This window comes from Herpailurus yagouaroundi, unplaced genomic scaffold (genome assembly GCF_014898765.1).
Source record: "Herpailurus yagouaroundi ecotype Mexico unplaced genomic scaffold, PumYag 186, whole genome shotgun sequence".
Lineage (NCBI taxonomy): Eukaryota > Metazoa > Chordata > Mammalia > Carnivora > Felidae > Herpailurus > Herpailurus yagouaroundi.
This window is the reverse complement of record NW_024412417.1, coordinates 12,698,244-12,721,935: the sequence shown is the minus strand read 5'-3', so window position 1 is coordinate 12,721,935 and position 23,692 is coordinate 12,698,244. Positions and strand designations below refer to the sequence as shown.

General features: G+C 43.3%; 1 long non-coding RNA gene across 1 annotated transcript in view; it reads left to right on the top strand.

The window, feature by feature from the left end:
- The first annotated feature begins 231 nt into the window (after positions 1-231).
- The window catches only part of LOC121042794 (uncharacterized), a 37,671-nt gene continuing 14,210 nt past the window's right edge, over positions 232-23,692 (top strand). The window contains exons 1-2 of the long non-coding RNA XR_005796449.1: positions 232-878; positions 1,324-1,485. This is a non-coding gene — a long non-coding RNA (uncharacterized LOC121042794). The remainder of the gene's footprint in view (positions 879-1,323; positions 1,486-23,692) is intronic.

Below are 23,692 nucleotides of genomic sequence, written 5' to 3'. Positions count from 1 at the left end.
CGGCCCATGGAGCCGTTCCTCCTTGCAGGAAGTCAGCTGGGACGCTTGTGTGGCTGAGCTTGGCTGAGAGGCCACAACCCGGGTAGAGCTGGGCCCAGAGAACCTTCCCCCCCATGGCAGGAGAGAGCAGGGAAGGCAGAGCAGGGCTGAGGCAACAAAAGACTCTGGGTTTGAGGGCCTGCTGCCTCTGCTCAGATGAGTATCTGGGGTGAGCTATGTGTGTCCCTTGACTACCAGCTTGACCTTTGGCTGTCTTGGGGGAGATGGTCTGTGGGACCACCCCAAAAAACACCCTGGGCTATGAACTATAAAGGGCAAAGATGCACGGTCCTCTTCTTTTGTAAATTCACGTGACTGAATAAAAAGTAAATAATAACATTGACGCTCCCTTTCTATCAACTCTCGCCCCAGTTCTCACCCCTGCCTTTAAGAACCCACTTTCCTTACTCCTGGGAAGAAAGAAAGCAGCTCTTTCTGCTGATTGCAAATGATCCTAGTGATAACCCTGAGTTCTAGTTACACAAACGAAAGGGAATCTTGTGATCAGACCCAGATTCGCTGTGTCACTCGTATCCACCTGTATACAGTTAAAACCTCTCACCGAACTAGAGATCCATTTGTACATGTAGCAGTCGTCTGAGCACAGTGTAACCTTGGATACCAAGAAACCCAACTTTCTCAGTCTCGTTGCTAAGGCAACAGGACAGAGTGGGTGTGGGGGAGCCCAGCATGTCTATCTACATGCTGTGCTACCAGCAGGCGGAATGGGATGGAGGGCTGGGGAGGGTCTTGGGCTGCCCACCTCTCCGAGGCCTTAACTGCAAAGGCCGCAGGGATAGTGTAATGTCCTCTGTCACTGATAGCCGGGGAACCTCTACGTGAGACCCTATTTTATACTCCTGGAGGGATGCACAGCAGACAGGGTAGGCTGGGAGGGAGGTAGACAGAGGTGGGGTGAAGGAGAAGGACGCTGGTGGGTTGAGAAGTGTGGGGTAGGGGGAGACAGCAGCCAGGTGAAGCTTGGATCCTGATATTACCGGTATTGGCACTGTGCCAGCAAGAGTCTGGCATTTCTGCCACAGAACCGAACATCAGTGAGTCTAGAACATAACCCTAGCCACAAAATTCACACCAGTGGATTATGCACGTTGGCCTGGTTAATCCTATACTGAACCACCAGGGAATGGTTGGAAAGTAAAGCCGAACGCTTTAGAATATTCTAAAGATCAGGCAAAAGGAGAGAAAGGTACTAAAACAAGAAAGAGTCTGCTTCTCCCACGTTGCTCGTTTGACCCGAGACCCTGTGTTTACTCTGATCTACAGAGCCCAGTGCCCTTGCTCTCCTTCAGGACGCGGAGGGAGAAGAGGGTCCCTGATGCCATCTGGACCGTCGTGGAGAATCAACTCTCAGGTGCCTTCCATCCAGGCAGTGCCTCCAGGGCCAGGCCTTCACGACCCCGAACCACCTGCACCCACCCTATTCAGGTATCATTTATAACTCTTACTATTTTGTTAGAATAATTTGTATCTTGTTTAAAATATAGGGAAATTCACCAAGACACAGAGGCAATAGGACATTAATCACTGAGTGAAAAATTCATCAAACTTTCGAGGGAGGGCAAGGTCAGTCAAGGAGCAGATAGGAATGCTTATGTTGGCTCAGCGACCGGACCCAGCCAGAGCCAATGAGATTCAGTGGTGACCACTGCAGGGACTTCTGGGGAAGAGAGCGCTGTATCTGCCGGGCATGGGGGGCCGCAGCCATCTGGCCAAGCTGTGGAGCTCGAGTATGGAGCCAGCCAGCACACAGAAGAGTGGAGCCAAAAGATGCAGCAGAGAGACCTGGGTCCTCATGACCTTGACTGAGGCCCCCCTCACGCTGCTCACGCTGGGCCTGAGCCCAGACTCCTCTTTAGCTCTTCAGTGCGATGCACCAATACATTTGTTCGTTGGTTGCCACAGGCAAGTGAAATAGCCCTAAACCAAGGGATATATCCTGTCTGACGTTGGGATGAGACAGAGGTGGGGGGGAAGTCGGTGGCCAAGGACAGAGGCCTCACGAGCAGGAGTAGCATGACCGATACGTAGAGAGGGAGGGAGAGAAGTATGAGTCACTCAGGTGTAGTGGTTATAAGTCTAAGTGAGGCAAAACCGAAGCACTCCTAGTAATCGCTGGCACTGGCTTAGTTCCTTTGCATAATTCTACCATATTTCCAAAAAGCTGAAGAGAGGAATGTACTCCCCCCCAACATATCCCACACCATTCTCCTCTGCCCTCTACCATGCCATGTTTATGTAGCATATGTTCTTTTCAGGGCATGTTTTATTTTCCCCTTCGGTGACAACTGTCCAGGGCAAAAGAGCTCTTTACATAGGTGCTGCTTTGTCCCCAAAATCTACTGCCCCAGTTTGGTAGAGGACTAACCACTACCCTCCCTTTCCTCTTAAATTCCTGTTGTCTGGCAACAGAAGGACAGGTTCTCTGGTTATCTTCAAGTATATCATTCTCAGCCTCACTTCTGTTTCTAGAACAGTCATTAAATGTGATCTTCCTTGGATTTGTATCTGTTTTCCAAAGTGGGTCGAGAAGAACGCAAGTCCTCTGAGACGTTCCTCAAAAACAGAGCTTGAAGTCCAATTTGGAAAATATCACACACCATAACCCCCATTGGAGATTCAGTGTGCACTTTGATCTTGTGGCCTTGAGAGAGTCCTACAATTTAAATTTTGCTTAGCCCACCTTTTCCCATGTTCTGCTAGCAAGGGATTTTCTTTAATGTTGTGTTGCTTACATTCTTCTGAACAGGTATTCTATAGAGCATGCTTTGTGAACATCTGGCTTAAAATAGAGTGAATTGTACACAATCTTTTATTAACTCCATTGTTATAAGAATGTAACTTTAAATAACCTGAAGCAGATGAGGAATGTTCTTTCACCTTCTGCTTTGATGAAAGCAGAGGTTTTTTTAATGTGCAAATGGGTATGAATTCATCATTTTCATTATTTTTCTTCAATCCTGCAACTCCAACTGTTGTTCGCACTGTAGCCGTGCAGGAGGCCAAGCGAGAGGAAGAACAAGGAATGCCTCTGGGTTTTCTCTCGGGGAAAATGCATGATATAAACAGGAACAAAAGTAGTAGCCAAAAACAGGCAGCTGAGGTAGAAGAGAGCTGCGAGACAGAGCTTGGATCTGTGATGATGGCATTGAGAGTGTTAGAAGAGGTGGTGTGGTCTTCTTCGTTGCTACCTTCCGCTTCCCAAAGGTTCAGAGGAATACGGAGCCCAGGGAATGGAGAGGCAGAGCTGCTTGAGGTTCAAGACAGGGGTCTTGAAAGGACATCTTTTCCCTTCTTGTTCCCAGTGTGGAGCCGCGTATACAATTATGTTTTGAACACAATATGTGCCGAGCACAGGGCGAAGAGTTTAATATACAATGTCTCATTTAATACCCACAAAGGCCCCGAGAATGTAATTTTTCACCGATTTGCAGATGAGGAAACAGATACAGAAGCTGACCTCAGGTCATCTAGGTAAACTGGTCGAGTCCCTGTATCTCTTTACCAGGATGCTACAAAGTCGCCCATCACGTGGGCAGCTCACCCCCCTTCGTCCCAAAGAGATGACATGGGAGTGTGGCAGGTGTGTCCAAGGCCTCAGGCCCACAGCCTGATAAGACTGATCTGTGTTAACTGACAGCCCTAAGTTGGGACGTGGGCAGCTGAGCACCAGTCTGGGAGGAGACCGGAAGCCAGTTGACTGTCCCCAAAGACTTGTGAGCGGTTTTCAAAGTACCTGGATAGCTACTAAAAGGAGAGAGATGTAATTGGTGTATTTGACTCATATTTTCAGTTTGCAGTAGCATGAAAATGAATTACTTTTATAATTAAGCGAGGCTTCTTGGTTTGAATAAAAATACAAGGGGAGTAGATAGGGAAAAAAAAAAAAACTAGTCTTTTTTGGGTAATAGTTATTACCCAAATCAACGACTGGTAATAACCAATGACTCAAGAACAAGTAAGAATCTTAACACCTTCTGAGTTTTTTTTATGAACCAGGGAATTTTGATGAAAATGACATGAGGAAGTTTTGGACGATCCGCAGCACCGTCTTCGGTGAGGAAGGGATGCCCACACTGAGTTGGGGGGTGCCTGGCAGTGGAAAAGAAACGAGGGAGAAATGTCTTTGAGGAGTATTATCTGCCAGGCTACGTATGTTTTCACCTTCACCTGCCGTCTGAGAGCCGGGGCTGGGTCACCCTAGCTAAGGCACACATTTACCGTACATAGCCATCTGTATAACTTACCTAGTACCTAACTTTGCCTGGTAGTATCGTTAACTGTTATGTGTCTGATGCCCCCGCTATTTCATACTTAGACATTCCGTTTAACATAAGCAATGGTAAGAGTGAGAAGCTGAAATCAGACTGATCTGGGTTCCGATGCTGGCTTTGCAGATTGGACAAATTACTTCAATTCGGTTTTTTCCCCTATGAAATGGGGATAATAAGAGTCCCTTTCAGAACAGTGAATAATACTGAATTAACTTTGTAAGGTGACAGACGGTAGCTAGACCTATTGTGGTGATCAGTTTTCAGTGTTTACAAAAGTCAAATCATTGTGTTATACACACACGCAACTAATAGAATATTGTGTGTCAGTTATATTTCAATAAAAAATAGTCCTTTTCTCAAAGAGTTGTTACGAAGTTTAAAAAGCATGATGCATGGGAAGTTCTTAGTATAGTGCCCAGCACATAGGAAGCACCCAAAACATAATAGTTTCCCTTCTTCAGAGGAAAGCTCTTTGATAATAGGTAAAAATTTAATAACTATTTGTAAAGTATTTTTATGCATATTATCCTGATCCTTATACAGGGCCTTGCAATTAGGAAGTAGGTTATTGGGGAGAAATTGGCATTCTTTTGCAATTATGGCGGAAGAGTAATTGATCCAAATCTTTCTGGAAGGCAACATGGTAACAGACCAAAGACGTATCCTCAATGCTTTGAGACACGTATACAAACAGGCATATGCAGAAAGGTTCATCATAGGGGCACTTGGCTGGCTCAGTCAGTGGAGCGTGTGATTCTTGATCTCAGAGTTGTGAGTTTGAGTCCCATGTTTGGTGTAGAGATTACTTAAAAATAAAATCTTTTTTTAAAAAGGTTCATCATAGGGGCGCCTGGGTGGCTCGGTCAGTTAAGCGTCCGACTTCAGCTCAGGTCATAATCTCACAGTCAGTGAGTTTGAGTCCCACATCAGGCTCTGTGCTAATAGCTCAGAGCCTGGAGCCTGCTTTAGATTCTGTGTCTCCCTCCCTCTCTGCTCCTCCCCCACTCACGCTGTGTCTCTCTCTGTCATCTCAAAGATGAATAAATATTAAAAAAAATAAAATAAAATAAATAAATACATACATAAAATAAAAGGTTCATCATAATCTTATTATTAATAGTGAAATTTTAGAAACAATGTAAATGTCCAACAATATCAGAGTGGTTAATAAATTCTGCTACATCCATATAACATGTATGAGGAAACTTTTAGTTGCAAGTTACATATCATTGTTCATGCTAGCTTCTGTCGAAAAGGGGATTTACTGGCTTAATCAGGAGAGGCAGGCCTAGCTCAGATGCTACTGCTCTGTAAGCCTTCTCTGACCCACCAGGCAGGATATATAGATTTTTTTTGTATCCTTTTATGCATAAGTCCTAAAACAGTGCCTTCTCTAGGCTAGGAGCTTAAATTAGCAAACAAATAAATCAATGGTTTTAAGTGAGGGATCACAAGGAAATCAGTGTGGCCTAGAGGAAAGAGGCTTGGAGGCAGAGAGACTCAGTACAGGACCTACCTCCTTGGCTTTTTAGCTGTGCGACCTTGGTCAAGTCAACCAACCCGAGCCTCAAGTTCCTCATGTAAAATCATAGAAGCCGCTTGAACAGATAACTGTAGAGGACTGAAGAAGCCATCTATCTCTTTAAAAATATTTGAATATAGGGGCGCCTGGGCGCCTGGGTGGCGCAGTCGGTTAAGCGTCCGACTTCAGCCAGGTCACGATCTCGCGGTCTGTGAGTTCGAGCCCCGCGTCAGGCTCTGGGCTGATGGCTCGGAGCCTGGAGCCTGTTTCCGATTCTGTGTCTCCCTCTCTCTCTGCCCCTCCCCCATTCATGCTCTGTCTCTCTCTGTCCCAAAAATAAATAAAAAACGTTGAAAAAAAATTAAAAAAAATATATTTGAATATATATTTTTCTAATTATCAAAGCAAGGGAATGAAATAACATCTTTTGATGCCCCCTGTCTAACTTCAAGATTTTAGCCTACTTTTGTTATCTATATTGCAGGTCTATATAAATATAAGCCGGGATTTTAGGTGTTTCTTAAAGTAACGTTCTTTCATTCATTCATTCAATGAACACAATATACATCAGGCGCTGTGTACAAGTTCTGACAGAGAAACAGATTTTTAGAGAAATAATAGCGAGGCTATGTGGAAAGGGCTGTCAAAGAGGTGTGATTAAGAAGTCTGCTATGGAGGGGCACCTGGCCAGCTCAGTCAGAAGAGCATGAGACTTTTGATCTCAGAATCATGAGTTTGAGCCCCACGTTGGGTGTAGAGATTACTTAAAAGTAGGTAAGGATACTGCTATGGAAACACATAGGGGTTGGGGGGCTAGAATTCTAGGGCAGATGGAGGAGAGTCAGTCCTGCCCCCAAATCACTGCCATATGAAGCTTGGAGTTTGCTGAAGATGTGGGGTTTTTCTTCAAGTGCGGAGATGATGGTCTTCCAGTGATGTCATGCGGTGGCAAAAAGGGCAGAGAAGAGGTGCCTTTGATGGGATGACCGGATTTATGGTTTCTTCCCATGAGGTAGGAGTGATAGGACTGATCCCTTGCACTGGGGAAGCCCCCCAGGGCTCTGGGATTCCATGACCTGATGAGGGACGGTGTGGACTTCCTGCTAATGGAGGCATGAGGGGCCTCCACTCCAGGGGCGGGAGGTTGTTGTACCCACCTGGTAGAGCAAGAGACCTTGGTTACATTAGAAAACCGTGTTCCGTGCTGTGCTGGCATCCCCACTTGCCAAGATTCTATCTCCGGTTCCAATTACAAGCAGGAGCAAAGGCAGAGTTAGCCGGCAGATGTGTCTGGGGCCCCCAGTCTAATTCCATTCCATTCCATGTCTGTTGTCTTCTAGTGTCTTCAGCTTCCAAGGTCCCAGATTTCTGAAGCCCTAGGGCTGCCTGTCTTGGTGGCCACCACATGGGCATTCTAGCTCCCATCACCTTGCCAGGAAGGGTAAGGAAACACCCAGGCTTCAAACATAGGAGCCCTGGCTCTGGGTGCCCCATCCTGATTGTCCCCAGTGCACCTCCTTTTTTCTGGTTTTCCCATTGTCCTAGACCCACACCTATTTCTTCCTTTCAACTGCTAACACCCTCTCCTCTGTCATTCTGTTGAGAACAGTGAGAACCTCCAAGTGCTCCCTGGTGCTGAGGCCTACAAGAAAAGGTTGGATGGGGTGCATTTTGAGCTGATACCCCTTCTGCCCACTTGCCCTGTAAACAGGAGCCACCTGCCATTCCTCCTTCATCTCACAGCTTGGAACGTGAACCATGCACCAGGGAAATGGAATCTGCAGAGATGCATTTCCTGCACCTTAGGCCATCCCTGCATCCCTTCAGTCTCAGGATTCTCCATCATCTCCTGCTGGGTGCTCTGAGGACACAGCCTGTGCAGAAACAGAACCAGGCAACACTACCCAGGAGCATTTGGTGGGTGCTGGGGAAGTACTTCCCCACGATGCTAATGATGGCAACTTGGCGCTGAGAAGCTCGTTAGCAAAAGCATTGAAGACGCCTGCCATAGCTTTCAAACGCTGACAATCCGTAAATTGAAATTAACAACGAATAAAAAGATAAGGAAAGCGCACACTCTCCCTCACTCCAGCTTCCGTGGATGTTCTTAGTTACCGAAAGAGAACTGAAGCAGGAGGGAGAAAGATCCCGGCTGCGTTCCCCTTGCCACCCTTCTTCCCGCAGGTTTTGCCTTTTCCCAACCGCCTGGCGTGTGTGCGTGTGTGTGTGTGTGTGTGTGTGTGTGTGTGTGTGTGTGCATGCGCAGAATCTCCCTTCTGTTCAGCTTGCCCCCTTGCCACTCCCCATTTTGCGAGATTTCAGCTCACAGTCAAAATGGGGAGATGGCCAAATTGTAAAAGCAACTGCAGGCTGCTGCCGCCCGCACTCAGTGGGGGTGTCTCAATGCCTCATCACCGGCGTCCTGAGCAGGCCAGTGGGTGCGCGTGTCCGTGCGTTTCCTTCTGCACTGCACCAAAATACTGTCACTGGAAGGTAGATGGAGCCGTAATTACAGCTAACCGTTTGCTATTCAAAGGCTGTCCTTTTTGGCAGCTTCTACCTTTTGGAAGAAAACGAAGGGAGTCGACAGCAGGGTCAGATCTTTGCTTTGCGAGGATGGTTCTGGAAGCTATGTGGAAAACAGATCTGAAGGGTGCATTAGCTCGGGAGGTTGGTGGCTGTTGCAGGTAACTCGCAGAGAGATGATGTGGGTGTTCTCTAGTGACCCAGGACTTCCTGTGTCCACACCCTTTTGTGATGTGGCGTCGCCACTCCTCTGATGAAGAGGTGTTTATCCTTCACACCTTTGAATTTGCCCTCGTCTTGTCACAGGGTTTTATCAGTAGAGTGCAGTAGACATGACCTTATGTGACTTTCAAGCCTAGGCCTCAAGAGGCCATGCAGCTTCAGGTTCTCCCTCTTGGAACTCTGAGACCACCATGCTACCCAGAAGTCAGGCAAGCCAACTGGATGATGAGAGACAAGGTGGAGAACTGAGCATCCCAGTCAGATAGTCATTCCAGCAACCCTCCGCCTACAACTGCTAAGTGAGCCCTGGCAAGACCAGCCCACGAACCACCCATCAGAATAATAAATGAGTGTTGCTTTAGGGTAGGTTTGTGAAGCAGCCCAGATAACTGAAATAGACAGTGTTAGTGGGATTCATTCATTCAACAAATATGTTGGGGCACCTATTATGTGGCAGGCTCAATTGCAGGTACTAGGAATCTTGCAGGTGAACAAAATGGATGCACGAGCCTGCACTCTAGTGGGGGGTGGACTGGAGAAGGGGTAAGTGTGAGAAATATTTAGGGCCTCATGACTGACTGAAAATGGAGGGTGCAGGGGAGAGGAATAAAGTATGGCTTCTTGGGTTTCTAGTGTGAGCAGTGAGGGCAATGGTTGGGCCATCCCGAGATAGCAAAGCAGACTGGGAGTGGTCCAGTTTTGGACACACGCGCACCCATGGAACAGCAAGACGGCAGATGGAAGGAGGCGTCTGAAGCTTAGGACGGGTATCAAGATAAACATTTTGGAGTCGTTTTATACCGTACAATTCAGCAAATATTTATTGACTGACAACCATGTCAATCATTCTGAGGCACCAGGAAATACAATGACAAACAAGAGATGGTTTAGTGAAAAAGATGAAAACATTCACTGTAGCAAGTGGTTGAACAGAGACAATGCAGAGCTCTGACACAGACACGGAGAACCGAGAAACTGAATATAGACTGTGGTTGAAATCATGACACTGAGTAAGGTTATCCTTGGACTGCACACAAGAAGAACAGTGGATGGGCCAAGGACAAAATCCTGGGAAATATTAACATTCATTTTTGTGCTTAACAGTAAGGGAGAAGACATACAAGAAAGGGTAGGAGATACTGGGGGCCAGGGAGGGGCAGGAAGAAGACGGGACCAGGGAGAGGAAGAGAAAACAAGTTGCTTTTTTGTCACTGACCAAGGATTTTAGGGGCAAGAGGCTGGTGAGAAAGTAATAGGCTAAGCATGTTCAAATTGTTTCGGGGTTGTTGGTGGAAACTGTTGCAAATAGGTTCTGATTTCGCCTAGATGTGCTGTGGACTCTCAGAAGCTTTATGGTGGGCGGTGGGGGCACTGATGGCTGGTCTGCTTCCAAGAGTGCCCAGGAGAGGCTTTCCTTCTGCAAGTCCCTAAGGGGCTCTGAGCCCTGCTGCTACTATAACATCGACTGCTTTGTTTTCTCACACGCAACCCTGGATTCCCTTTTAAATGGTTGATTTATATTAATTTTGCTCTTACTCTTTGTTTCTTAATATCAGGGAGTCATCTCATCTGGGGCCCCAGGTTTCGTGAAGCTGCCCCCAGCTATAGCCTATCATTCCCCACAGGAAGATGCTCTCCTTCATGAAGGCAGGACACAGAGATAACCCCACAGCCAGCTCTTATTGTCTGCCTGAGGAGGACACGCTAGCCCAAAGAATTCTGTTAGGAGTTGAATTGTGCCCCCCAAGAAGTTATGTTGGGGTACTAACCTTCAGTACCTCAGAACGTGACCTTATTTGGACATAGGATCTTTACAGAGGTAATCAAGCTGAAGTGAGGTCATTTGGGTGGGCCCCAATCCAACATAACTGGTGTCCTTATAAAAAGAGAAAATTTGGACACAGAGACAGATATGCACACAGGGAGAACACCATGTGAGGATTGGAATACGCTGCTACCAGTCAAGGAACTACCAGAAACTAAGAAAGAGATTTAGAACAGATTCTTTGGTAGTGCCTTCAGAGGGAGCATAGCCCCGCAGACATCCTGATTGCCGACGGCTAGCCTCCAAAAGCATGAGACGATATATTTCCAAGTCATTCAGTTGTGATGCTTTGTTGTGGCAGCCCTGACAAAGTAATACACACAAAGTAATACAACTTCCAGGTCTTGAATATCCCAGAATTATTTGATTGAATCTTTGAAATGTATCAGAATAGAATTTTTATTCAATGAGATTCAACTGGATCAGGAATTAGGATGAATTCAGAAGAGCACTGAGTAAATTTTATCTCTGTCTGCTGAATGAGTAGCATAAAAGAGGAAGCATACACTACTCGAAGAAAACAAATTGTTTTCAAACTCTCATTTGGTTTAGAAGTACTTATTTACATATAACTGAGGCACTAACTAAATGTGGTTTCTTATTTATTTACTGCAGTGATCACCCTCCCCCCCACCCCCCCCCCCAGGGACCATTCCTGATTCCCATGCTGGGTCTCATAGGCTAGTTGGTAGTTCAGATGTCTCTTTAACTTAGATTGACTAGTTGTCTCCTCAGCTAGTCAGAACAGGTAAGATTTTATTTTGTTGTTGTTGTTGTTGTTGTTGTTAGAGCATGCATGGGGGAGAGGGACAGAGGGGGAGAGAGAGACAGAGAAAATCTTAAGCAGGCTCCATGCTGAGCGTGGAGCCCAAGGTAGGGCTCGATCCCATGACCTGGGGATCACAACCCTAGCCAAAATTAAGAGTCAGACACTCAATTGACTGAGCCACCTGGGTGCCCCTGAACAGGTGAGAGTTTAATGCTAGCTCTCCTGGGTGGTTTCTGCTTGCCTGTCCCTCCTATTTTAAGCCCTGGAAGGCTGGCCCATGTGGACTGTAAAAACAGGTTCCCTTCTAGTTGGGTTCAGCTGAAAGGAGGTGCTGGTGGGAATCGAGGGAGGGGGAAGGAGGAGAGACAAGGAGCAGCATTTATCCCCCAGGGTGTGGTGCTCCCTCCCTTCAGATCACATGGGCTGGCTGTATTCCTTTGGGGAAAGCCACAGCTCTGGTCAGGGAGGTGATCCCTGCAGCCCTTTCTGGGTTCAGCGAACCACTCCCTGCCCTGGCCCTAACTCATTGAGGGCTTTTACCTTCAGTGTCCCCACATTACTGCAGTATCCCTCGTCCTTAACCCTCATAATGCTGTCCATACCTTTGTAAATTCCTGTAGACCCTTTATTAAGCCCTCCTGGGATTATTTAGTCTGAACGTGCCATCTGGTTCCTGCCAGAGCCCTGATGAATTTGCTAGTGAAATGTACCAATGCTTCCCATATGTCTGAGGCTGTGCTAAGGACTTCATGTGCATTCACTCATTTAATCCTACCAGCAAGCCTTACAACATTTAATCTTACTGACAACAGAATCACCTTCACACCGTGTTTTACTCAGGCTAATATTAAAAAGTGGTTGCATTACCTGGACAGCCATGACAGATACCAGAAGAACTTGGGAATCCACAGGGGCGCAGGAAATGTCATGCTGGGTTAGATATTTACCACGAAGGTGGGAGGAAGAGATATTCAACTATGAGTAATCAAAATGTACCTTTTGTAAAAAGAAGTTGGCTCTCTAAATAACGAGGCCTGGTACGGATGGGAGTGGGGAGAGAAAGGGTACCTGGGGAGGTGCCTTTCAGCGAGGGGCAGGAATTCCTTTGCAGCCAGGTAGCGGCTAGTGGCAGTGTGCCCTCTATCCCTCGCCCCCGCCCCCCATTGCCCTCTGTCTTTTACACGTTAATAGTTCTTTATAAATATTGATGCCCGAGATGGCCTCATTAATATTTATTAGCCCGTGCCATCCTTCTTCACCCGGGGTTTAAGGAGTGAGCCATCAATTTGGTGCTGTCAGAGGTGACGTGTGCAAGGTTCCCTGGTGAGAAGCAATTAGATGGTCTCCCCTCCAAAAAGTATTCTGATATTCTTAAAGCACCAATATTTGCTGGGGGGACTTCAATAACATCTTTAGATTTTTCATTTTGCTTGACTCCTACTTACATTTTCAAGCTCAGAAAACTCCCTAACCAGCCTGGTGGCTTTTAAGGTGACTAAATTGCAAACCCTTCATCCCCAGGGGTTCCCCAGTGGCTAAGGCCGAAGCCATTCATGCTCTGCTGCAGGAAAAAAAAAAAAAAAAATTTGAAAGGCAAATTCCTCCAGGACTTTGAGTCTGTAGGTCTGTGGGTGAGCAGAATTAAAAGGCCACACGCGCCTTAGCACCACCCCTCGATGTCCCAGTCCCTGTGCCAGGGCTAACATCCTGAAATTGAAGCTCAGTGTTCTTTCTGAAACAGTGGCTAAAACAGGCTTTCAGAGTCAGTGGTCCTACCAGGCTAGTGCCCCAAATCCTGTTTGCCTAAACACAAAGAAACCCTGGTTAATTAGCAAATGTACTTTGCTGCTCGTGTTCTTGCTGCTGAAATGAATAGTAGTAACATGTGACTTGACGGACAGTTCTGTATCTAGATAGCCGGTTCTCTCTACTAAATTTAAACTTCCAGAAGTCACCGAGGGATTTCAATAACAACTATATGGGAAAAATAGATCAGAGAGTTACCGATCTTTGGAGCGGAGCAGAGCTGAAATTCTTGTTTTTATAGGAGACAGAAGGTCTACAGTCACTTACCCAAAACCACACGGCAGTGTTTCACGGCAAAGGGTCCACCACGAACTCTTGATTTCAAGTGCGGTGCTCTTTTCACAATGCTCATTATATGAATAGTGAGATGCTCTGGTGGTCCATTGAAAACATCACCGGAAGTCCCAAGGTATATATTATATATATATATATATATATATATATATATATATATATATACATATATATATATATATTATAATAGCATAATAGCATAATCTGTACCTCTATAACTGAGCCCCAAGCTTGGCACGGAGTAAGCACTCCATAAATACTGGTGGTTGTGTTTCTTTTTTACAACTCAATAAGAGCGTTTGCTGAGTCGCCATTTTGTGGTTGTCAACAAGATTTGCAGCTCTTCCCTCAGAACACTGGCCGATTTCAGGACTCTGTAGCTAGCTTTAACACTTAAATGGTAATGAAAGACAACAAGCTGCCTAACTTTGGGCCAGATGAGCTCTTAGCATTTATAAACACAGTCATAAAGTGCCAATGAGAGTACCAGACAGTTCGGCTGTGGGACGGAAGAAGTAAGAGTCCCATACGCCTTCAAAGGACCAACAAACCTCCTTCTTAACCAACAGGAAAAAACAACTGGCAGCTCTCTTCACCAACTCTACTTTCTCACCCAAGGGGAACGTTTCCTAAAGTATTCGCTCTTTTGAGAGCTTACAGACGGCAATGACTTAAATGCCTCTTTAATACTAGTAACACACTGCCTGATCCTCACCAAATTCCAAATGGCACCAATTGACTAGATTTGCAAAGTCAGATGCTTACAAAAGTCCGTGCCAAATGTCTGTCAATTACATTCTGAACTAGTAGGCAAAGATGTGAAGGAAAAAGACATTCCAGATAAGGGTATGACATGGAGGAAAGTATGGTGATAGGAAAAGAACAAAGAGTGGTTGACATGACGTACACCAGTGTAAATAAAGCCGTTTCTGAACAAAAGATAAGATGAAGCATATGGGTCGGGCTCATGAATTCCTATTCAAAGTTCTCAAATTCCACGTGACTTAGCTGTTGCCGCATAACAGACCATCATAAAATTCACTGGCTTAAAATAATAAATATTTAATGTTATTGCCCACAGTAATAATATCTTGGGCAGTTCTTTGGGTCTTCTCCGGACTTCTGCAGCCTGCTGTGGTGTGGGTAGACAGCCCTGCTGATGTTGGCTGATTCCTCTCACGTGTTACATGATTGGCCGGCTGTCGGCTTGTCCAGGAGAAAGTTAACAATTGTAGGCTGATGCTGCTCTTTAGAAAGACCTGCTTGCAGAGATGACCCTTGGCTGGTATCTGGGAACTTGAGTTTTGGAATGTTCTCTATGTTATTAACTGTATTGTTTTTCAACTGCTGATGTAACAAGTTGCCACAAATTTAGTGGCTTAAACTAACACAGGTTCATTATGTTACAGTTCTGGAGATAAGAAGTCCTTGCCTTTTCAAGCTTCTAAAGGTCATCTGCATTCCTTAGCTCATCACCCTTTCTTCCATCTTCAAAACCAGGACCATTGCAACTTCAAGTCTCTCTCTCTCTCTCTCTCTCTCTCTCTTTCTCTCTCTAACCTCTGCTTTTGTCATCACCTTTCTTTGACTCTGATCCTAGATAATCCAGGAAAATCTTCCCATCTCAAGATCCTTCAGTTATTCACATCCTCAGTGTCACCCTTGCCATGTAATTTACCATATTAATAGGTTCTGGGCATTAGGACATAGGCATATTTGTGTGTTTCAGGTTCACTAACTGATGATGGAGAATACAGTGGGTTAACAAGCTGGAAATTTAGAGATTAAAGCCATTAGAAGGTTATGGGAAATTGTTCAGGATGAAATAATCAGTGATTGGAGGTACGAGTCAGAAAAACAAGTTATTTACTTGAAACTGGTAAACAAACAAACTAACAACAAAACCTGTGTTAATCAAGACCAGTTTGGGTAGAGCTTGTGGTATTTATATTTATTCATTCAAATATTTATTGAGTGTGTACTATATGCTGAGACTACAGAAGGAATAAAGTAGACATGTTTATATCTCCATAGAGTTTACCTTCCAGTTGGATGTTTCTAAGAAGGTTTAGGCTGATCCCTAAAGAATGGAAAGAGGCAGTTCCACAAAAAAATAAGGGGTTCCAAGGAGGGAAATGGCATGTGCAAAGCCCTGGGGTTGGAAAGAATGTTATCCTCTGTAAGTGTAATCGAAGTTCTAGGAGACTGAAGAATAGAGAATGAGGGGGAAGGATGTACCTAAGGTGGCAAGGAAGGTAAACAGATGCCAGTTCATGCAGCAGGGGCCTTATGGCCACAAGAAGGACACTAGATTTCATTCTTAGCGTAACTAGAGTCACTGAAAGGTCTTGTTTTTCAAAATGGTAACTTTACTGTTGAGGGACAAGAGTTGTAGTGGGAAAATCAGTTAGTGCCTTACTACTCAGTGTGATCCATAGACCAGCAGCATCAGATTGTTAGTCCCTCCCCAAATCTAGAAATAGAATCTGCATTCTAACAAGATCCCCAAATGATTCATTTGCACATTAAACTTTGAGAAGCACTAAGCTGGAAGATCATGGTAGCTTGACCCAACAGAGTGACTGGGGAGGTGGGAGAGTAGAGGGAATGTCTTAAAGATAGTCATAGGCATACAGAATTTGAGTTGGTATTTAAAGCTGGTATAGGGAGGACAATGTTTAAAACACAGATATTAGTTAGATGCAGGCATGGAACCCTAGTCTTTGGTGTCAGAGATGTTTTCAGGCAGAAGTCCAGTACCCTGGAGAGCTCCCCTAAACCAATAGGTTTTTGGAACTGAAGTCTAAGGATCCACAGAGATGCCTTTTTAGACTCAAAACTTTGAAGTCATCCTTGACTGTATTCTCTTGATAAAGCTCTGATGATCACTGGGTTAAATCCTATGATTACTGTAAATCATCTTCAATACCCAAAGAACTTTCTGTTCCACATGATAGAATGGCCGTGGTATCTGCTCTGACTTGCACACTCTAGTGTGTCCTAAAGGAGGCCAATAGGCTGAGATGAGGTGAAGGTAAGACCTTTTCTTCCTGACACTATTTGCCCTCAAGGATGTCTTCTTTTCTGGAACAGGAGCTAGAGTTTGACCTAGCTTCAAGGGCTCAATCCCCGAATAAAAACTGTCAGAGCATTAAATACAGTGATAACTCTGAAAGGGAAAAGGGTGTAGAAAATGGGGGAGATTATGAAGGAAATATCAGCAGAACTTGGTGAAGTATAGGGAGAAAGCAAGTGTGGAATTCCAGAACATGTAACTGATGCCAGGATCCTCCTATCGCCCTCATCTGTCCTGCCTAGAAGTGTGTGTAGCAAGTATAGAGAATTCCATTAAAATCCCACTGACCCTGTCAGATACCAGCAATATCATTCCCAGTAATATGATTAAACTGAAAAACAAGTATAAGTGAGGGTATGAAGCAATTCATGCATTATTGGTGGGAATGTAAAATGGTAGACCATTATGGGAAAAAGATCTGACAGTTTCTTAGGAAGTTAAATATATACCTACTGTGTGACCCAGCAGTTGCACTTGTAGATAAAACATACATCCACAAAGACTTTTTAAGAATCTTTATAGTATCTTTATTCATAATAGCCAAAACCTAGAAACAACCCAAATGTTTCTTAACTAGAGGAGAGGTAAATAAATTATGGTGTATTTGTATAATAGAATATTACTCAGCAGTAAAAAATAATGAGAGGCTCATACACACAATAATGAGAATAAATACCAAAAACATTATGGATAAAAAAATTGTAGTATATTCACATAATGAAATATGAGCAATTAAAAAATCAGTTACAAATGCATGCAACAAGGATATATCTCAAAAACAAGAATCCAGGCACAGAAAAGTAGACCAAAAAATAGCATACTGTACGATTACATTTATAAGAAATTGCTGAAAAGGCAACTAATTCATGCCAATGGAAGACAGAAAAATTGTTGCCTACTGGTTGGGCAAGGATTAAAAGGAAGTGGACAGAAGACAGCTTTCTAGGATGACAGAAATGTTCTACATCTTGACTGGGGGGATTGGTTACTTAGGTATATACTTTTGAAAGAATTCATCCAGTTGTAGTCTTAAGATCTCTTGAGTAGTATTGAATATAAATTTGACCTCAATAAAAATAAGTTTTTGAAGCACCTGGGTGGCTCAGTCAGTTACGTGTCCAACTCTTGATTTCAGCTCAGGTCACGATCTCACTGTTGATGAGATTGAGCCCCACATCGGGATCTGAACTGACAGTGTGGAGCCTATTTGGGATTCTCTCTCTCCCTCTCTTTCTCTATGCCCTTCCCCCTCCTTGCCACCTCTCAAAATAAATACATAAATGAACACTAAAAATAAGTTTTTAATTAACAATAAAAAAATCCCATTGATCTCTGCTTCATTCCAAGGGCACATGGACCTATATATTGCTGGCTTATTTTACTCTAGAAAAATTTGTGATGGATACTCAGTCTTTCTGGTCTGGAAAGAATGTGGCAGAAGGGCTGGCAGTTTGCCCAAGTTGATGCAAAACTTGAGGCAGCTGGGCTTAGCAAAAGCTTTCACCCAACCTCTGAACAATGCTTGTAACCACAAATTGTAACATCCCCACTGGAGCCTGTGTGTCAATAGAAATCTAATTTAGAGTGGGCTCCCAGTCCTTCTAAGCCACAAGAGCCTGATGAATTGCTCAGCTGTTCTTTCAGGCTGTTCCAGTGTCAATGGCAACCAGGGAGGAAGAAAACCCAGGTTTTCAGTGTTGCAAAAATTCAGTCTAGTGTAAAGGGCCCTGTAAGAGGAGCCAAAGAACAAGACAACAGAATAATGAGACCCCATGCTCCTAGATCTCCTCTTTTTTCCCCATCACCAATTTAGTCCCAATTCTAGTTGGTTCCCACCCAAAGTGGATTACTTCAACCAACATGTTGTATTTACTATGACCCAGGTGCTATGCCATGTACTTAGAATGCAGGTAAAAGATCCCAGTCCTTTAGAAACTGTCTGGTGGTATTACCTGCTATCACATCCGGCATCTAATTTGATCCTTACAACCTCTCTGAAAGGTAAGTAAAGCAAGAATAATTACAACCCGTTTTGCAAATGAGGAAATTGAGGCTCAAGAGAAATGAAATCATTTGCCCAAGGCTACATAGCAAGTAGTAAATTTAGGATTTGAATTCAGGTATTCTTGTGCTTGGTCCCATGTTCTTTCTAATGCATATTAAAGATGTATGTAAAACAGGTATGTGTCCTTTATCTAGTCTAAATTCATTGAAGTCTTGAGTCTGAAGAATATTGGGACTCATAAGCACAGAACTGATGGGGAGAAAAGGAATTGGGACCAGTCAGTGCTTAGCCCTCCAGGGGTAATCCAAGATATTACTTGTGCACTGTCTGAATAGACACAGAGGGAACGGGCTTTGCTCATTCAAGCTTTGCTCATCCACATCCACAGTGATGTGATCTGATGGAGGAATCTGATGAGGGATGGTGAATGTTTAACCAGCTAAGTAGCTGGTAGGTTAACTAATTTCATGCATTGTCCATCAGTGTCATTCATTAGTCTCTGATCTATGGGTGAGAGGCACCAGAGGCCCGATGAAGTAGGTGGAGCACCAAAGTCCCAATCTAGTAGGAGGCAACTCAGAGCAGCTTTTCACATCTCTGTCCAAGTTCTTGGTAGAAAGCCACAAATTTGGACTCTAACTCCCTTTAACAAAAATAATCTATTAAGAATACAGGTGGAGACGCCTGGGTGGCTTAGTTGTTTGAACTTCCGACTCTTGATTTCAGCTCGGGTCATGATCCCAGGGTTGTGGGATCAAGCCCTATGTCTGGCTGTGCTGAGTAAGGAAACTGCTTGGGATTCTCTCTCTCTCTCTCTGCACTCCCTTTCAAAATAAATAAACAGTAAAGAAGAAAGAATATAGGTGGCTCACAAATCCATAGAAAACTTGAACATCCAGCCCTCAGGACAAGAACTAGAGTGATTCTGAGGATTCAGGTAACAAGGACAAAGGGAAAATCTCTTCCTAGTGCCAACTTCAACAGTTTTCTGTCCTTTCTTCTTTTCAATCAAGATTCATTATCCAAGGGGAGACAGCCCGATTGGCTTAATATGGGCCATCTGCCATTACTTTGGCAGTCCCCAGAAAATTGCACAACAGTCTCCAGAAAATTGTATGCACTATGTGAAGACTTGGTTCCTCAAAGGAAAATCAGAATCCCATTAATTCTGTTTCCAGAAGAAGCAATGCTGAGAAGGCAAAAAACTTGGATGTCCACTATAGGATTCATAGGAAACTGAAAGGCTAGGAAGGGAAAGCAATAAGGAGACCGGGTCAGAGAATTAAACAGCAAGAAAAAGTGAGAGCTCCTTGTAGCCCAGAACTTAACCACCATGCACCAACCCCAGGTAAAGAGCAGTAGTGAGTCTTAAGCTAAGGCTCATGAGATCTTTATTGCCTTACTCAGAACAGGCTCAGGAATTGGAAGAATTTGAGACTGCAGATAGAATAATAACAACATTACGTATAACATCTTGAAGAAGCTAAAAAAAAAAAAAGAAATCAGGGGCTAGCTGGAAGGAAAGAAGGAAGTATTAAGCTCACTGTATTTTGTGGATAGTAAACAATAAGAATCAAATTACTTGGATTTAAATGATTTAAATGATGAAAATGCATTACAGATATAGGAAACAAAAACAGCTGACGATGTCTTAGCATTAGATACACTTCATCAGAGAAAACCGGTCCATTGGTTTGAAGTTTGTGCCATGATGCACCATTCAGAATGCTTAGGTTGTAAGCCCTAGTAAAGCTTTACTTACTCTGGCTTAAACAAAGGAAGAAAGTTAGTTTGTTCAAAACAAGATACACAGAGCTAGGGCAAATTCTAGTAACAGTAAAATTACTAATTCAATGATACCATTACAGCTTAGACCCAGTTTGAGTAGTTCTCAAAACTCTTGGTCTCAGGACACTGTTGATGTGGGTTATATCTATCAACATTTGTTGCAGTAAGAACTAAAACTGAGAAATACTCAATGTTGTTTTGGTTTCAAGTATATGGAAAAAATCGGTCTTATACAGATAACATAGTTAGAAAAGAAAGGAGCATTTTAATAGTCTTTTCAGATATTGTAGATATTCTTCTTTGATACTATACTCAAACCCAAGATTAGTTTCCTGAAGATTGGTTATAATGTGGATCTGAAACCCTGTCAGTGAAGTTTTTATGTTCTGTTACATCCATTGATCTATCTTGCATGGATCTTTAACTCTTGCATAATCTTGTTAAAGTCAAGCATTGGTCATTTGGAAAATATTAGTTCAATGAGTTATGCAGATCGTTTAAATATTGACACATTTCATTATACAATATCACAGTAATCTAATTATTTAATATCACCACTGATCTTATCAGAAAAGTCTTTAGGGGCTCCTGGGTGGTTCAGTCGGTTGAGCATCCGACTTCAGCTCAGGTCATGATCTCGCAGTTTGTGGGTTCGAGCCCCGTGTTAGGCTCTGTGCCGACAGCTCAGAGCCTGGAGCCTGCTTCGGATTCTGTGTCACCTTCTCTCTCTGCCCCTCCCCCACTTGTGCTCTGTCTCTCTCTGTCTCTCAAAAATAAATAAATGTAAAAAAAATTTTTTTAATAAAAAAAGAAAAGTCTTTAAATATTGGGAAGCTATCAGTAAATATAGGAAAGCTATCAAGCTCACAGAGACAAATACAAATTTTCCAAAATTCTAATTTTGCTCAAAAGCTTGCCCTCTATCACTGGTAACAAATACTGTCCATTGTTTTCTCTGAAGTGACTCACTTTGTCCAAATTTGAGATAATGTCTACCAAATACTCAAATTTAAGTAACCATAGTTGGTCAGTCCTCCTTTCAAGTAAAAAAGGAGCTAAACCACAACCCCACAATCACATGTCTGCTTTCCCTCAAGACAATTATCATATTTTTCAATAGGCAGAGAAGAAATTTATGAAAACTTGCCGTTTTTAAAAGTACAGATATCAAAAATGCATATTGAAGGGTCAAAATTTAATGAATTTAATTTTTTTCTTCATCATCAAAGACATTAAGTAAAACTAGTTGGGGTGTTTTTTTCTGCAAGTGCATGGTGCAGTGCAAGAATACAATGATACTACTACAGTGTGTATGATATGTGCCAATGACTCGATTCATGCTGATGCACCGACAGTGCTTTTGCATCATGAGTGCAAATGTCAGCTACAGAGGAAAGGGCAAATAATATCTTAGTATTATTATGAAGATAGTTTTGATCCCATAAAACTCCTGAAAGGGCCTGGGGAACCATACTGTGAGGACAGCAAACTTAGGCTTAGCAAGATCTGGAGTACAGGGTGGGATCACTTTACCCTGAATCATATAGGAGAGAAGTAGGTACTAAACAAAACTAGGATTCTGTTAGGAAGAAAGAGGGAATAATGGATACAGGTAGACAATCAGCAGTGTCTACTGTGCATGGGCACAATACATGGAAAGTGTAGCACAGTTAATATGGTTAGCTGCTGTGGAATTAAACCAACAGTTATAAGCACCTTCCTAAGTATTGTCAAGATAACTGGGTATATACCTGCAAAATATGAAGTTGGACCTCCACCTCAGACCGTACACAAAAATTAACTCAAAATTGGTCAAAGACCTACATGTAAGAACTAAAACTATAAAGCTCTGAGAAGAAAACCAAAGGGTAACTTTTCATGACCTTGGGTTTGGCAGTGTTTTCTTAGATATGACACCAAAAACACAATGAAAGAAAAAAAAATAGATGAGTTGAATTTCATCAAAAATAAAACTTCTGTAAATCAAAGAATTAAGTAAGTGAAAGGACAATCCACAGAATGGGAGAAATATATGCAAATCATACATCTGATAAGGGCCTACTATCCAGAATATATAAAGAACTCTTAAAACTCAACAACAGAAAGACAATCCAATGAAAAAAATGGGCAAAAGATTTTAATAGATAGGTATACAAATGGCCAACAAGCACATGGAACGATAATCAACATCACTAGTCATTGGGAAAATACAAACCCAAACCACAGGGGGATATTCACACCCACTAGGATGGCTATAATAAAGGAATAAAGAAATAACAAGTGTTAGTGAGGATGCAGAGAAATTGGAACCCTCACTCGTTGCTGGTAGGAATGTGAAATGGTTCAGCTGCTTCTCATAAAGGTAAACATAGAATTGTCACATGACTCAGAAATTCCTCCCCTAGGTACATACCCAAAAGAATTGAAAACAGGTGTTCAAACAAAAACTTGTACACAAACATTCATAACAGCACTACTCACAGTTGCCAAAAGTTGAAAACAATTCAAATGTCCGTCAACGGACGCATTGATAAGCAAAATGTGGTATATGGATATAGTGGAATATTATTCAGCCATAAAAGGGAATGAAGTGCTCACACACACGCACATATATATATATGTTCATATATACGCCATAGATGAACCTTGAAAACGTTATGCTAAGTGAAAAAGCCAAACACAAAAGGACACATATTGTATGATCCCATTTATATGAAAATTTAGAATAGGCAAATCCATAGAGCCAGAAAGCAGGTTACTGGTTGCCAGGGGTTGGGGGAGGGGGAAATGAAGAATAACTGCATAATGAGTACAGGGTTTCCTTGGGGGATCATGAAAATATTCTGGAACTTGATAGGGGTGATGGTTGCACAACATTGTGAGTATACTAAAAGCTACTAAATTGTACACTTAAAAATGGCTACAATGGTGAATTTATATTATGTGATTTTTTTACCACCACTTAAAGAAAGCAAAACCAGAACCAAAAGACCCTTCCTAAGGTTGCACAATAGCAAATAAGTGGCAGAGATGGTAAGGCAAGTGAATTAGCACAGTGCTAGAAGTCTAAGTCCTCCAGCTACTGCAGAGCAACCAGCACATAATCCGCTAGGTTCAAATCACACGCGGCAGGCAATACCCGATAGAGAGACAAAGATTCTACCAGACTCACCTGATGAGTCTGTGAGTGTGAGGCCAACATAGCTGTCTCAGTGGCAATACATAAACGCATTGATTGAATATACCACCCTGGAAAAGGAGACCTGGCTATGGATGTCACAGTTAAAACAGACCTTGAGGGGCGCCTGTGTGCCTCAGTCAGGTTAAGTGTCTGACTTCGGCTCAGGTCATGATCTCACAGTCCTTGGGTTCGAGCCCTGCATCGGGCTCTGTGCTGACAGCTCAGAGCCTGGAGCCTGCTTCGGATTCTGTGTCTCCCTCTCTCTTTGCTCCTCCCCTGCTCACACGCTCTCTTTCTCTCAGAAATAAATAAAGATTAAAAAAAAAAAAAGTAAAAAAAGTAAAAAA